This window comes from Ptiloglossa arizonensis, chromosome 2 (assembly GCF_051014685.1).
Source record: "Ptiloglossa arizonensis isolate GNS036 chromosome 2, iyPtiAriz1_principal, whole genome shotgun sequence".
In the NCBI taxonomy this organism is placed as follows: Eukaryota; Metazoa; Arthropoda; class Insecta; order Hymenoptera; family Colletidae; genus Ptiloglossa; species Ptiloglossa arizonensis.
The window spans coordinates 4,618,779-4,636,745 of NC_135049.1; the positions used below are offsets into that span (position 1 = coordinate 4,618,779).

At 33.5% G+C, this 17,967-nt stretch overlaps 1 protein-coding gene across 1 annotated transcript in view; it reads left to right on the forward strand.

Moving 5' to 3' along the window:
- The window catches only part of LOC143154935 (midasin), a 74,966-nt gene that overhangs the window by 29,291 nt on the left and 27,708 nt on the right, over positions 1-17,967 (forward strand). The window lies entirely within an intron of this gene.

Here is a 17,967-nt window from a genome sequence, read left to right on the forward strand (position 1 = left end):
GTTCTCGATATAGTAATATTTCTTTCTTCCCTTGAGGAAACGTAATAATACAGCAAGATATTTGCTTTTACTAGGATACAAGTGCATCGTTTGTGTAATTTAGTACAAATGTTGGTACGAACATGGAGCAGAGCCTCTATAATATCAGGGAAGTGGGATTCAAGATTACTTGATACATGTATCGAGGTAATTAATCTATTATTGTGTTTTAGAAAATATTTGTCATTTCAAAACTTTCGTTTCTTATGTCATAAAGAGGGCTAAAACTTCTTGTCGAATTTGTCTGTATTCGAATATTCGAACAATTCAGCGATTCAAATATTCAGCGAGTATAATTCAAATAGATACTTGAGAATTAGAATATTTTGTACGTTCAATACGTAGTTTTAACACTAATACAAGAATATAAATGCTTCTTTATTTCAATAATAATATTTGAATATTCGATTATTCAAAGTTTATTTGCAACATTCGAATGTCTGTAAAATATTTGAATATTGATTAAAAAAGTTATCAGGATCGTTGGAATGTTGTAAATGATGAAAATATACTGTTCGTAGCTGTGTAATTGGTCACACTTCACTGTCGAGGTAGATTCGTTCTTGATAGTATAATATATAGTATACAATGAAAACGATAGAAAACCACGTACGGCATTCGTTACAACTGTTTGAATGGTGACAATATAACAGGTCGATGTCAACGCCATCTATGGCCTAGCATACCTACCATTTGTCTATTGAATGGAGGCTCTTTCTTCAACGTCGAATCTGTTTCCTCAAAGTGCTTTATTCATGTTTTTATGTCATAAATAGACAAAATTCATGTCATAAAGCTTTAAGGAGGACTCTTTTCTCCCAGAAATGGGCAACATTTTTATCTAGATAAAAACTTTCAATAAATAATAAAAGATAAACACCTTTATATTCATTACTGGTTGAATAAAAATAAAAATTCGACTTATACACTATTATTATATCGCATGTTGACCGAGCAAAAATTACTCCGATTAACAGTTCAATTGAATGAACTTTGGAAAACATTGTCTTTATGTCTCATTGTTTAATTGAATCAAATATTTCTCATTTCTGTATTCTACTCTAGAACAATAAAAGAAGGGGTTTCTTTCTGAATTTTTTTACATAATATTGATGCTGATTTTTTCAAATTGTGGATAAAATCACTTCTAAAATTTGATGATTAGTTCTAATCGGAAGATAAATTGAGTCATTATTGCGTTGAACCATTAAAATAAGCACCATAATTTTAGCAATTTTTCAAATTTTAATCAAATAATTTAGAATCATGTTTTTAATTCTGAAATTTGAAGCAGGTGCACAGAGAAAAGAATTCATTCCTTTAAATGGCTAAAATTAGAAGACACACTTCAAAGGGTCGAATAACGAAATACATCTCGACAGCTGACTCTACAGATTCGGCATTCGTCTAACGATGAATACTCCCCTCTTTTCAATCTATACATGAAATAGTATTTCGACGACCAGCAGATATCTACCACGAATATTCGTGTAAACACGAATGTCGAAGTGGACAGTAATTGCATCTTACAAATTGCTACGATCGTAATTATAGTTACGAGTAGTGCATAAAAGTTATAAAGAAAAACGAGAAGTCCATTAAAAGAAGATGGTAGGGTGGTATTACTTAATCAGAGCAGACAAAAGTGACTGACAGTTATTCCAATGCTTGGTAACTGAACAGTGTTAGAGACGGTCTAGAAAATGGTATTGTTTCATTCGAACAAAGCGTAAATCCACGTGTTCCTTAACGTACGTGTATCATAGCTCCAGTTTCAAGTAACACGACACGCTGTCCGAGGCACAAACGTGTGGATCGAAGGTGTTATTTGCTGTTCGTCGAATGTTCGTGTGCTTTGATACGTAGTCGTTTACCAACAACGAACAAGAAATATCGAACATCCACCATCGACCATTTTTATCCATACTAGTAAGGTATTTGTCGAATGACAAACATTCGTTATTTAGGATTCGGCGAGTACCGAATGAGTGGAGCCAGTTTAACCCAAAGTCTAGTTTTTATTGTAATACAAATGAAAGAGAACTGTGAAATGTACAATTTTGTCACTAAAGCAAATGTTTTCTGTGCAATTTCAGTATCTATAGATGTTATGTGATCTTTTTCTATCGGTGTACGAAATCTTCCTAGTTCCAACGATTGCGGTCTTTATTTATTTTATACGAGGATGGGACGATCTTGAAAAAATAGAATGTTGGAACAGTCGTAGAAAAATAGAGTATTGGAGACGTGTATTGACTCTGAAGATGGTGAAACGAGGAGGTTTCACTATAGATAAGGTCCAAAGTTTCGTCCCTAGCTTCGCTTGCATTTGCTGAATATGTGCTCTGCAAGTACCTTGTTATTTAAGAAGAATATTTACAAGGCGGAAAATTTTCTAGAGGGTGGTTTAGGGATGACATTGAATCAGATGATCTAATAGAATTTTTGTTGAAATATAAACCTTAAGGGAGTAATCTACTCTAGAGAACATATTCCATTTACATAGAAAGTATGAGTACTCTTCAGCATATTACAATTGTTTACAATGTGTAAACAACAAATTTTGTATTCCTGTTTCTCTTAAACATGTTGAAAAATTACATACCTATGCCCATTATTAATCCAAGTTCCTCTATTGATACCAAGGGTTATTATTTTACCGTACAAAGGTTATGGTGATTATTAATGAAAGCGTCGTGCAACGAGGTCACGAACGAGAGAAATTTCTCAAGACAACAAGCTAACCGATTGAGTTGTAAAAATGAAAAAGCTTTTGAAAATGAAAAGCACTGGGTTCTTGGGTTTGAAGAGTGCCGTGGGAGGGGAGGAGGGGGAGGAAGAAGGAAGGAATTCCACGGAGAGTGAAGCGAAGGCTTAAAATGGCACTTGTCCAGCGAAATTCGGGCACTCCTTAAAATTTTAAAATGGCTCAAGCTCCGCGAATTAGCACACCAGAATAGACAATGAACTTTCCTCAACTCGCCACGCCCTCCTTTCAGCGGTCGTTCGGCATTTAGATCAGATGTATGACACCGAGGCTGTGCAACTATCTATAATTTAATTACTTGTTTATTTAATTCGGCATGATTTTTTTTTAACACGACTACATGTCTATTATATTGTAAATGGCACTAGAAAAAGTACCTTATACGTTACTTCTTATTTTTATTGGTATATGTTTTTAATAATTGAAAATACTGCTTGTTGCACGTATAAGGGAATGTCAAGACATTATTAGTTAGTAGAAGAAATTACTTTTTAACAATTTGAACAATACGTATACAAATGTAACATACATTGTAACAATTGTCTTTATACAAGTACAACAATCGTATACTAATTTGGTTCTTAGCATGAAACTATTCTTTACAAGCTTTTCACTTGTAAAATATTTATCTACATATTATAGGCGAACTTTTGGTTTTATTCTGAACACTGTAAGTGAAAAAAAAAGAGCGTCACCTGTTATATACTACACGCTATGCGGTAAGGGATTAAGTTACGCCATCCAGTTTGCTGCGTTTGGAAACTTACGGACAAGTAGGTACTTGCTTTTTAGCTTTGTCACGAAGAGAGAGAACTCGAATGAATTTTAGTTAATATGGAATTGAAGCACACAGAGGGAAATAAAGAAGCATGGTCAAGAAACGTTTTCTTTACTTACAGGGATAGTTCCTTCTTTAAAGTGAGACCAAGAAAGTAACTGTGCGGAAACTTCTGCGCACCACTGTATTTTTAAGAGTAAATGGACCGGTTCTCACGTATATCTACCTACAGTGACAGAAAATATTATCCAAACTTTTCGACCTCTTGATTTTAACTATTAATAACTTTTGAAGTAAAATACTAAATTAGAATCTGTTTACATCGGAGTACGGGGTTATTCGGGGTTGAAAATTTGGGAACCTATTCTATATGTTACTTTTTTTCTTTTATAATCCATACGTATAAATTTCGTGATATCTACAATTACGAGTAGACGTATTTACGTTGCTTACAATATTTCTGACGTGGTGTCTACTGTGTAATGTACTAGAATGGTTCATAATTTTTTTATATATTCCGCGGTAGCTTATACCGTCGTGTACTAGATTTCGATATAGATTCAATATATACCAAGCGTCCTAGATAAGAATTCATTTCCTTGAGGTAAAAGGCAAAATGCTGCTTGAAAGTTATTGAATTGTTCTTTGCGAAATTAAAATTAGAATATTCAGAAACTCTATAATAATACTACATATCAAATAACAATTTAAAAATTATTAATAATTTTATTATAATCTGACAATTTGTCAGAATTTTATGTTCTTTCAACGCTTAGATGTTGTTTTTAAAGAGTAAACGAAAACAGAGAATCGTTTTTTTAGATCTTTTATTCTCCAATCGGTTAATTGCAACTCGTTTCGGTAGGATAAGTAGCTCTTAAGAAAATAGATGCGAATATTTAAAAGTTTAAAGGTACATCTTGAAGCTCGTAATTTGAATAAGCTGATCGACATACCTTGTTTAATTAATTCCTCGAATTAAATGATTTCGATCTCTCCGATGTATAAAACTGGTTTGCAAGAAATAAAAATTAGATAAGATGGAAGTCGATTTAAACTATCCTATTTCAACGATTACGGTTTCCATTTTGGCCACGTTCCAACACATATTTTTATATCCGTACGATCCAGACAGATTGTTCCACCTTTTCAAATTCAGTTGGTCGGTGAAAATATCGGGCACTCATATTTCCACCTCTATAGATTAATTTGTCGGGGTCTTTTTTTCTTTCGTTACAATTTTTTACCGTCGTAATATTTTTCGATTTTTTGCGTATCGATATGAGCTACTAATTCAAACTAAAAAGTTTTATATTTCTCATTGTATCAAATACCATCGTATTCGGACTATTTTTAATTATACCTAATAGAAAGTTGATCGTATAACGTGCAAGTGAACATAGTCGGATACTGCCAAGTTTGATTTCATTTTTACCGAGAGAACCTCACGTTCGAGTCGAAGAATGTAAACAATGGAAGGAATGATGTGGTACGCTTTATCGAGGGGCAAGCGTGACATTATAACGAGGTGTTACTGTGTATTGATTTTAACATACATGGTTCATAGAGGCATGTGTGCATAATTTTAAGGGTGAATTCAGCTGACAAAAATAACAAATACATTTTTTGTATATCGCGTCAATATTTAGTCGAACGTGCATCCACTGATTATGTCACATTGCCGATTGCAGGACTATCTCACAAGGAAAGGAAACAATCATACTTTTGCTCGCAATGTCTTTTTCCTTTCCAAGTTGGTTCTGCAAGACATAATGCGACATAGACTGTGCGTGCAAACGTTCAGTTGGAGATTAGGACTATAGTGGAGAAGCCCCTCTACAGAAGAATGCTCAGGCCCTCCATGATAGCATAAAAGAGGAGGTAAAATAGGACGGTCTTAGCCGGCGGGGAACTGTCCTTGACCGGCCAAAATTGTTCAAAACGAGAATAGTATGTTTCTTACAAGGTGCTATTGTATTCTATTATGGTAACCGTAAGACCATATAACTCCTGTTGCAATCATATTTTCTTAGAATGGATATTTCGCGTAATATTTAAAGTCGTCGAGCTAAGTCGACCTAACAACTTTATACATGAACTTAATTTATTATTATAATATAAATTTGTCATTTTATGGTATTGTTTTTGAAATTGTTCTTTTAATATTGTCTTCATTTTCTGTACAATGAAGTATTATTCTACATTTAGGTAACAAATTTAAAATTTTTCCGCGTAAAGAAAACTTTCAATTTCGAAGTTCAAACGCTCCATGACATCCAAAGATGTCATCAATAACCAAAACTGTCCAGTTCTTTGAAACTTTGCGAATGTTCAGAGGAGACCTCAACAGAGGCGTGGTACGAAAAAATTTAATATGTTTTTGACACATAAATATCAATTATTAAATTGTGTCTATTGGCCCGTGTTTCCTGAAAGGTGACTGTATATCGTTTTGAAGGATTAAATATGAATTTGACTACCAAATGTTGGAAGATATTAAAATCAGATAGACTTCCTACGAACTCTGTGTTAAATTGTACTTTAGCAGAAGCATTCCTACGGAAAATAGGTTTCATGACGCTTCATTCTACAGCGGTAGTTGCTGTTGGAGTACATTATACAATGGAATCTGTGATGATTGCACGAGAACCGTGTTCATTGCACTGTATTGACAAATGAAAGAGATGATCCGTTAACAACGAGTGAAGTTGGAGGTGAAAGTAACAGGTTGTAGTAACTATAGCCGATGGAGATTTACTGTGTACGAGGTTTCTCCTTATCGATCCGGTAATTGCACGAATCTCGATACTTGCAATGATTTTTAACCCCGTTTCTTTGTAATTATAGAGGTCCTAATTTATTTTCCTAGCATTGACTAACAACCAGTAGTGTACATGTACATTTGATAAGAGTTCTGCTACTAATACTTGGCTACTGATCTTTCACAAATATTGGGCTACTGTCAAAAAGTTAGAAAAATGATCATTTCTAACCGACTAGATTATATTTTCACTGCAAATAAGATAATAAAAATGTACGATTTAATATGGCTACCTTTGGCAGCGATACAGGCTTAAAAACTATTCCAGAAGGATATTCTGCGGACTATATACATTATGAGAAGTTATACAGGCCATAGTTTTTAAATCTGTCCACTGTTTACGATTGTTTATAAGTGGATTCAAATATGGTCTACCGGCTTAATTGTAAGCTTGCATCGCTGCAAAATGAGGCCATTATTTCTCAACGGTGTAAATAAATTCTGATCGATTAAAGATGTTTCTTATTCTTGTTACAATGGCCCAATACACTTGTAATGGAACTTAGGGCAGAACTGGGCATGTCTTAAAGGAACTTGAAGAAAAGACATCTATCCAAGTACTTTTCTTTGGGTGTTACGAATGCATTGCATCACACGAAAAGTTCTACGATCCTCTGAGTGCTGCTTTAGAAGCTTCTGATTCTTTCATATTGGACTTGCACCTATACTATAGAAGCTTGTTCAGATTAGTCAACTACTTAAAGTAATGTAACATCTCGGTTCAATACTTTGTACTTGATTAATAATTTTTCAAATAAAACACAAGTAAGATCGCATCAGAAACTTGGTGAAACCTGAGAATCGAGAGAATTATTCGCGACAAAAAAGAAGTATGGAGGGAAAATTGAAAACTGTGATTTTAAAATGGTTGCCAGTGCTGTTAATTTGGGATGAGCACGGTACGGTGCAAAGCAGAACGTGCGAAAAATAATTAACGCCATGGATGGCGTAGTGTCGCTACTCAAACGGGAGATCTCTCTAAATTGCACGTAAAAGAAGCACGTAAGTTAATCTCTCATCAATTTGCTTGCAGAAGGAAACGCGCGACAGAAGCCGACCATCTTATGAAAGACGAAGGTATACAATGAACTTGCCCGTATGAAATTAATTTCCGTTAATGTGATAAAATCTTTTCTGTGTGCCCATATCGATGTTAAATTTGTTCGTCGCTAGACAAAATATCAAGAGTACGTTATAAATATTTAATTCGTTAAGAATATACTCCGTGAGGTATACAATTCTATTAAATCTCTTGACAAGTTCCTTGCCACGCTTTCATAGCAAATCTTTTCCTGCATGTTGCGTTGTTTTACAGTTTTTTTAGATTTTCAGAAAAGAAAAAAATAAATACATTAGAACTGTAATTGAATTAAACGATTTTGCATTTTATGTAATTTCAGTATTTTTTTGATTAAAACGAACGATGAATTTATTCGTTCTGTAGGACGCACAAAGTTAATTAAAACCATTCCCTGCTTTCCAAAGAAATTGAACCAATACTTTCCACTCGTTTTACCCCCTCGTTGGCAGATAGAGAGTATTTTTGTACTCGTGAAAGAGTAATTGCAGAAAGTGAAAGAAACTCCCGAAGATCAGTGTTTTCAGAAGAGTTACAAAATAATATCAGTATGCTCTCGCTTATCTTTCGTGGGAATGAACAGCTTCGAATTCTTGTTGAATCCCCTCTAATTGTTCCCGTTTCACTATCTTGCGACCCGCGGGAGAAATTTTCTCTTCTACGGCGAATAATCGGAATAAAAACTTTTCCTCCCGCGAAAGAAAACTGTTAATTTAAGACGAACTCAAAAGAGAAATTCAACGTGTGTGTTTGAAGCCACGTGATAATTATCATTCGTGTTTGTGCACAAAGTGGCGAAAAAGTAATAAAAAGGCACGTTCAAAAATTTATTACCCAATAACCACATTTCACACGAAAGTGTAATTTAAATCAATTTGTAAAGGAACTTTCAGAGTTTTTAGTCGCTGAATAATGAAGTTTTGAATCTCTTCAATAATTTTCAATCATCCTGTACTTACCTTTTGGTCGATTGTTCTTTAAAAGGAATAATATTAGTGCCTCTTCCGTAATGCACATTATTATGCATATGCACAAGTTGCATATTGACCAATAACAGGAAAGAATCCCCATAAATTCGTATGGAAGTATTTAAAAAAGTTCTAATTTTTGTAATTCATTACGGGGGGAAATACATCGTTTCATTCGGAGGGAAAAGTAATGATTTCGATTAAAAAATAAGTAAATAATTTTAATTCCATCGAACGCGACAATTTAGCTAAACAATTATGGCGATTGTAACTACGTGCTTAACTGTCGCTAAAGATCATTTCGGGTAGTATATTACGGGCCGGAATTGAGTGTATTTGATGCCAAGAATTTTGATTATTAAAAGTTTTGTGAACTAACCGGTGCCTGGTTAACACTGGAAGTCACTGGTTAAAATGGAGGGCGGTGGACGTACAGGATGGAACAAGTAAGCCCCCTAACTTCGTAACGCGACTTACTTGTAGGGTTGTCGAGATACTCGAATAGTTAAGTAGCTTGAAATTTGTACCGAGCTGAGACTCGGCTTTCGATTTCATTCGACAACTCGAAAAAACCGTACAGTTCGAAAGAATCAAGCGACTCGAAAAAACAGAGCAGCTTGAAACAATCGAGCAACTCAAAAGATCCGCATAGATCACACATTACACAATTTACCATTAAATTATTGGTCAATTTCAATTTGATACAGTATGTAGCATTATAAATTTAATATATTACTCTGAGAATTCTTTTACAAATTGATTTAGACTATACTTTCGTGCGAAATGCAGTTATTGACTGATAAATTTTTGATTGTATTTTTATTACTTTTTCGTCACCCTGTGCATAACCATTTGTGACAATTGCGTAACATTAAACGAATCATCGAACGAAAGGCAATTATTCTTTTGTGAGCAAATTCTTCGAAGTGTTTCAGCATACACGTTTCATTTCCATTTTTGGGTTTATCTTAAATTAACAGTTTTCTTTCGTGCCAGAAGTTTTCAATTCTGATTATACTCCGTAAGAGGGAAAATTTCTCTTTTGGGTCGCAAGAGGACGAAACGAGAATGATTAGAGGGGATGCAACAAGAATTCGAAACTGTTCGTTCCCACGGAAGATAAACGAGAACTTGTTGGTATTATATCGTAACTCTTCTAAAAATACTGGTATTTGCGAGTTTCTTACATTTTCTGCAATTGCTCTTTCAAGGGACGACGTACTATTATTACCGCTATCGATACATTATCACTATCGGACAATAAGATATTTTGTGTCTGTATACGTGTGATAATAAGAATGATGACGATGATTATAATGATAACAGTATTAACAATAAAAATAGAAGTAATGAAAAGAATAATAATACATGGACGCCACTAAATAGATTTCTTTCTCATGTTTGCGGATAAAAAACAAATTTTTTCAATTTGTATTCACGGTGTCCCAATCATCACCGATCGATTTGAATTCCGCGCTATTTTTAAAACGTCGAACCGATTAACGTGAAACTTGACATGTGTCATCTAGACAAATGGGAAATTAATAATGGAAAAGTACACGGGCCGCCATTTGAAAGACATCTTGTTCGATTACTAACCCCCAAGTTTGTACTTTTAAATAAAAAATAAGTATCAAGATTACTTAAACCGTTTGAGTTTTATTCAAAAAGTAAATCGACCGGTGATAATCGGGACATCCTATGTATAATAACATATTTTCAATAATCAGCGTCCATTGGTAGACACATTCTTTCACTGCGGATTTAATTGAAATATTTGTTCAAATGAAGCATTTCTGTCCAGTTTGAAATATAGTAATATATCCAATTCTAAGTAAAATTCTTTTGTACAGTTTGTAAGACAATCAGTGTCACGTGCATGTCATATAGTCTCGAATGTATTTTTTCGAACTATGTAATTTCACGACCCAGAGAATTTTTCAATCACTAAAAGTTTCCCGGTCCCTTGAGTCTTGATAGCTTTCAGGAATCGAATTCCACTTCGAATTTACTTCCGAGACAAAAATTCGTTGCTCCAAATTTTTTCGACACGTTACAGCTTTTGTATCCTATCGTCACAATTCTCTATTATAGTTTTCATTTTTTAACACGCTCAGTTCCGGAATATTTTTGTAAAATATAAATTCGAAAGCTGTCGGTACTCTTAATGTTTCCAGTTTAATTCGGATTTTTTTTCAGTGCACATATATTAATAAAACCGTGGCGTATTTTAATTTTCCGTTTTTTGTTTGTGTTTTTTGGGAAATCGTAGATGCTAGTAGGTTTCAGTATAAAAAGGCACGGTCTGCTAATAGGTTATGCGACAGTCAATGTGTTAGTTAGTGTTTTGAGAAGAAAATTTGACACTTGTATTTTTTACTAAATTTCTGTGCACATAGTAATTCTTTAAAGATTGAAATTCAGCGTCCTTAAAATAGTTCATTGGCGCGTTAATATTTTATTATATTATACTTGCCAATAATTCAATAATTCGTATAAGGATTCTATTATTAGTCAGAATCGATAAGTTGCGCAAAAAAGGCACGGAAACTGTAAGGTGTTATACGCGAAGGAGTGAAAGGAACGAGAGAAAATCGATTATATTCTTTTGAAGGACCCTGAAAGGATCTTAAAAGCAGGAAGATATCGGATCGCCTTGAAAAGCGCTACAGAGAAATTCAAGACGGTCGCTTACAGTTCAATTTTCTCTATTCTTTGTGAAAAAACCGTCAACAAAATGTTCTCTGTTCTCTTCTTGCCGCGAGCGAGTGAAATTTTTCATGGAAAAGGAATTTCGGAATAGCAGTTTCCTCGTCAAACACTTTTCATCAAAATGTTTCGCCTCGACGTGTTTTGTATCTGCTTTTAAAGTCTGAAAGTGTTCAGACGTTCTTCACTCTACGTGAAAAATTCTTAAAAGCATGCAAGTTCACTGTGAGTATATGAAACGCGCTTCATTGTTAAATTAAACAATTAACTATGAATATACACATCCATGAACTATTCACTATTCCTTAAGTAGACTAGTTCTGTGGGCAACTGATGATCTCGCGACAACGGATCAGAGTTCCCCATTAGACCCAGGTTCGCTATTATTTTCCATATAAAAACACATAATAGAGTTTAAATAAATTTCAAACGAAACGTCTTTGCTTACTCTAAAATTCAAAACGGTTTTGTTTGCTATGGAAAAAAAATATATCTTCACAATGTAAATTGTACATTCGAATCATCGTTAATTGTTACATTTCCCTTTTTTGTTCTTTATTCTAGTACCAACCATCACTACAATCATTCTGATTAAATTTTCGAGTGATCACTAATATAATATTCGTTTTTAAATTTCATAAACGTTTATTTGTATTTTTGATATGTAAGTAAATTAATAGATGAAATTTCGTATATTTTTACCAAGTAGTAGCTATTTCATTTGTTTTATAAGAAATACATATTCTTCAAAATGGAAAAATCCCCCTTAAGTATCAGTAGGTTTTTATTGGATAGATAACACTTATTCGGCTACGTATGGATAAATTATGCATCGTTAATTATTTCACTGGTTTAATTGGCGCGTCAACGTGTTATTATTTCAATCAAATAATTTACGGCGACACCGTTGTCTCGTTTCGATAAGCTCGTCATTATTGGCATCGTCAATCGATTAACGCTCGATTGGCTCCTCTTTAATTGAAAACCGTCGTTCTTTGTTCGGACACGTGTACACCTCTATTCAACATGCAAGCTCTTGTGTGGTACACGGTATACACGTTCTCGGTAGTGTCATTAAATAATTCAGAAGCTCGGCCAGTTTACTCTAATACAGTTTTGCTTGGAAATGAGTATTTTGTTGACGGACGAAGTTGTAGTTAATTTTGGTCGAATATTGTAAAGTACCTGTAGCAGCAGTATAGATTTTTAGAAAGTTCAGTATAGCGGGAAACTGGATAAAAGAAACACCAAGTAATCGCATTTCTCGAAGTTTTTAAATATTTGAGTGACACGCAAGTATTGTGTGAACAATAAAAAATGCACAATGAAATATTCATTATGAATTATTGGTCGTATATAGGGTGTACATTGTAATATTGGCACAATTTTTCAGTTACCAAAAACAAGAAATTGCTAAAAAACCGGTTTACGTTCTGAACCTTTTAATATAACAAACACTTGTATTAAATATTACTTCCAGAATATTAAGCAGAAAAAATATCGATCATCTCAGAGTAATTATACATTTCAATTTTAAGTTTACTTGAAATCTCGTTCTGAAATTTGAAATTAAAATTAAGACACTGAAATCTAAATTCAGCTGCTCATAAAGATAAGATTGAAATTTAAATTCAATTAATGTCACGTTATGATATGCAAGTGCACCATTGATATTATCCTGGGGGTTATTAGCACCGTGGCATTAAGGATCTTTACGTACGATAGCAATAGCATCGCAAATGACGTTTCATTATAGTGTATGCAACGGGACATGTAAATACCTCAAAATATGATATTTGAGTCAGATGATATAGTTTGGTACGTGTGCCCTAATACTGTAAGTTGTAATTTGTTGTTGCTACTTATCGAGTCGCACAGTATTTTTATACAGAAAAGTATTTTATAGCATTTTGTACATTTTTATACAGAAAAGGGGTAACCATTTTGTTACAAATGATTATTTTATGAAAAGCTTCGATCGAACGATAGCCACACTACTGGAGATTATTATGCTCTAAATATTTTTTCTCTCAGTTACTTCGAGCGGGTAAAAATTGAACAACCACAAAATAATGAAAATTTGTTCGGTCACTAAATTACGACAATAAATACAATGAATATTTTTTAATTAATTTTTTTTTTAGTTGCTTCTCCAAAGTATAAATTTTCGCTATAATAATAAATTAAAATAAAAAAGTAATTAGTGAATGTAATCCTTTGTGTAGTAATATTAAATGTATGATTATTTATACCGAAATAAAATATATTATTTATTATTTCTATTGGTACTGTGTTTATGCAAAAAGTATATATTTTTTTTCTCGTATATCACAATTAAATTTTATCGTTGTATACGAAAAACACCGTTGCGAGTAAATAATAGAAGATGATAAAAAATATTCCGTACACGTACAATTTAAAGTATAAATATTAAGTTGAAATCAATAACGCGCCAGAGTTGTTTCATATAGAATATAAGAAAAGTTGATTTGAAATTTAACCAGATAAACCGCAGGAAAACATTTTATTTAGAATGAGAGCAACACTCCGCGTGATCATTAACGTCAAAAATAACCGCCGCGGGCGTCGACAAATTAAAACATTGAAATATAAATATAAGGTGGAAACACGGTTGCACCTAGATTTAAATAAAATTTCATTGTGGAGGAAGTGTCTGCAGGGTGTGAAAAGTATCATAACATTACCGTGCGTGTCGATTTTTTGCAATAAAATAAATTGCAATTTTAATCTTTAATCGCATGGCGTGCAGTAGATAGCAGCTATCGCTTTTATTGATTTTATTTACCAACATTGTATGTATGTATATTACGAATTATACTATTAGCTATTAAAATTAATATTACTAGAATCAGTTTCTAGAAAATACATTAAATAATTTTAAGATTCATTCACATGAAAAAGAAAAAGGGATTTTCAAGCAAAATATTCCTCGCGTCAGTTTGGTCCTCAGCGAATATGCGCGAGGTTCAAATGCTCCAATTGCTTTTTCTATCCGGTGCAAATCCGTCTGTACGGTCGAACACGACGCTTTGCGCACTGTAGTTAATTCTTCAACAGTTTGATTCAATCTCAGTCTTCAAGTTCTTCGCATCGAATTCAATAGACCATCCGCTTCGATCTTCGTTCGACAATGAAAGGATAAAATCATCTTTCTAAAGTTTTATTTCTTAAGCCAACACCCTTTCTTCTATTTAGATACTCTTGTTAAAGCATTAGGTATCGAAACTGGAGTAAATTAAAAACTTACTCCCTTCATTTTAACTAATCTATAACAATGTTTCGAATTGAAAGAAATCAAGAACACAGGATGTAGTCAACTTGTTGAAAAATGTTGTAATTAATCGATTATTCGAAAACAAAATTACGTATGATTATTTTGAACGTTCACTCTTAATTACCATAATGTTACCGATTTATTCTACTTCGTTTCAAACTGTTGTTTCGCACAACTACTCAAAACTTTTTCTTTGTTTACCAAAATTGACGTTATACATTTTAGCGAGAAGTATAATTGATATCGCAAGAAATATTTTAACGAAAGAACACTATATGAATAAGATTTATAACAGTTCGTATTAATATATAATTACATTTATCAGTAGCAACTGTTTCAAATCTTGTTTAGTTTATTAAAACTTTGAAACTTAAACAGCAAAAACTACAATTAACGACGTTAAATAGCTACCAACTTAAATCGTTTTTCCCAGTTATTATGAAAATGTATTTCCGCGTATAAGGTGATTTACATAAAGTGATCGATCGAGTTATCGATACCGTTTGAGGAGCTGAATATCTCTGATACTATTAGGCTCAGGATAGTTGCACTTTAATACTTTTGTTCTCAAAATTCATTACTCTACCGAATACTGTTGTAAAAACTGGGCATTCTATTTAAAAAAAGAAAATTCATATTCAGATGTTTTTGACGACTGCATCCACAAACCTCTCCTAATCTCGTATTTTTCGTACTATTAGTTAATACAGTAATGTACAATCCATTTCGTTACTGGGTCAAATAAAATGAAATAGTATTTTCCGTGAGCTAAGCTCATTTTCAATTAATTTTGTCTCCACGACCCGTGGATCGTGATAAACGCTGCTTTATACAAACGTAGCTCAAACAATAATCCAATTTCTGCATTAAATGTATCAAAAATAAAGTGTTCTTCGCGAAAGAAAAATCAAGGTACTTTTAGTCTTCGAGAGAGCCACTGTTTTGAAATTATGGTTAAATCGTACGATTATTTATGAAAGTATATATTCTTTCTAAAGAACTATTGAACGGGAAACATAAAGAGACTTGATTTTGCCTCTAAACAATGAGAGAAATGCAGACACAGGTTAAATATTTACGTCACGTGTGCAGTGAATCGTGCACGGCGGTGGCTGTGGTTCTTTTATTAATTAACGATAATTCCGCATCGATTGTACAGCAACCAAGGAAATGCAGAACAAATGCCTGCCGTAAATTCGTTCCTGTTCGTCTTTATTTTACCCCGGGGAAATAGTGGCGTCCCCGATCTCCTAAATATTATACTATCCGCAAGCTTCCTTGTCCATCCAATAAATTGTGCGATTAATTACCGTGTCGCGAACTCGCGTAATTTTTCAGCGTTCTGTTTGTATATGTCGTTGAGTGAAATAAATCTTTCGAACGTTTAGCCAATAAATATTTCCGATGAAATGATTTACTGGATTTATTTTACATCCGATGCACATAAAATCGGTGTTCGCAGATTGAAACTAGTTTCGTCCATTGTATTTGTGACCCACTTTACAAAATTAATGTACAATTGATTTTTCGCTGTGAAAATCGTCGTTTCTGTACTTCTTCAGAGAGGAGAAAAATGAACCGTTGATAGAGGAATTACGAGAATAATATTTATTATCTGCCAATCGTAAAATAAAATACTCAAATGGTGGGAATGAAATATCGTCGTTACTGAATTACGATGTTGTTCTATATACATAATATTTAGTTAGATCGGTATTAAGAGTATTATTAATTTTACAAATGTATAAGTAAAACCATTTGCAAATATACACACGAAAAAAAAAACGTCAGGGTCGTCTTTTCCGAGTTTTCAGAAGTATCGGTATGTTTTTAAATAAACAATCAACGATGGTTGAATTTGTTTTCTCTTTAACACAGGAGTTAAGAAAATAAACAGTAGAATAATAATGCTAGTTTTAGACAAATTTAAAGATATAGACTAAAGGTATACTGCTGGATTGCAATCAACTAAAATAGTTTAATCAAAAGTTACGTCAGAGCTCTCTAACTTTTGTAAACATCTGTAGTTTGCATTAAACAAGATCTCTTCATGTAGAAACATTTTGTTTCTATATCCTAATATTTATATATTTTATGCTTATAACGTTTGATGCTGTTTATATTTATCAGTAACAAAGAAATCGATGAGGCTCGATTTAGAAGATCGATTATGCCACTTCTCTTCTATATTTTGAAATGTCTCATCCTCTGTACTAATAATATTAATCATGATAACATGTTTATTATACGATATTAAACTTACACACACGTATAGTGTTACGTAATAGCAAAGCTCAGCTTGACTATCATTAAGTCTAATTCATATAATAACATCGCGACAACAAAATGTACATTTGTTTTTTTTTAATGGGATTTACTGTTATCGCTATTGGACCAACCGTCGATTACGCGCCATTTTCATTGGTTCACTCAAATCGCGTAGCATAGAGAATGTTCAAGACATGATTACTGTGAGCAAATATATTAATGATTGTATTAATCCCAGTGTAATCCGCTATTAGGTGCAAATAGTAATTCCGCGTATTTTCGTGCACATTACACGATCATATCCAGAGACTATTATCACACCTGTTATTGTTATGCTCTAAATTGTTTGGAAACTGGGGTAGAACACAGGTTATCCATGGCAATTTAGGGAAATAGGAGTAAACGTAATCGAAGATATAGTTACTATGTCTAAATACATATTTTCGTTATAAGTATTTGTATTATATTACCGATAGTGAGCGTATTCCTATTTGCAACAAACCACATAGGTATCTTCGAAGTTAGATGGGAAAAGGGTAAATTAATTTACGAGTGCCATTATTTGTCTATTTCGATAATTGTCCACGAACACTGTAGGCAAAGACACCGTTAATAATCGAATAATTTTAAAAAGAAGTTTCGAGCAAGTCAAATTGACCCCTTTGGTAGTTCTGGTGTTAAATTAATTTTCACCGGAAGAGTTCCGTTAATAATACTTTCGTAGATATATAACCAAAAAATAAAGAAAATTTGATATTGCATTAGTGTCTACGATATGTGGACAGCATCGTTTTGAAGTTTTGACCATTCATTTCTCACTCATTGTCCTATTCGAGCTGCTTGTTTGAATTCAAGTAGCTTCGAGGAGAAATTCTCGTCCTGGCCTCGAATCGATGGTCGACCCGATTTTTCGCCTTGAAATTGCGGATAACTGTCTAGATAAATTGGCCGTTCGAATTTTGACCACGTTTTAGGAAATTTGACTCACTGTGCATCGACCGCGCGAATCGATGGGTCGGCCATGCTGAATAAACGTAAATAGTTGGGGATGAGAATTTCATCGGTCGAATCCAAATGTAAGAATATTGAAATCGGGAATTATCGCGTAACAGTTGCAATTTCGTACTCGACGACTGATTTATCGCATTACTAGCAATTTGCGTCTCGGTAAATCCTGGTAAATTCAAATCTTATGGTATCGTATCGGTGGAAGAGCAATCGCGACAATCTTCGCTCCGCGAAAT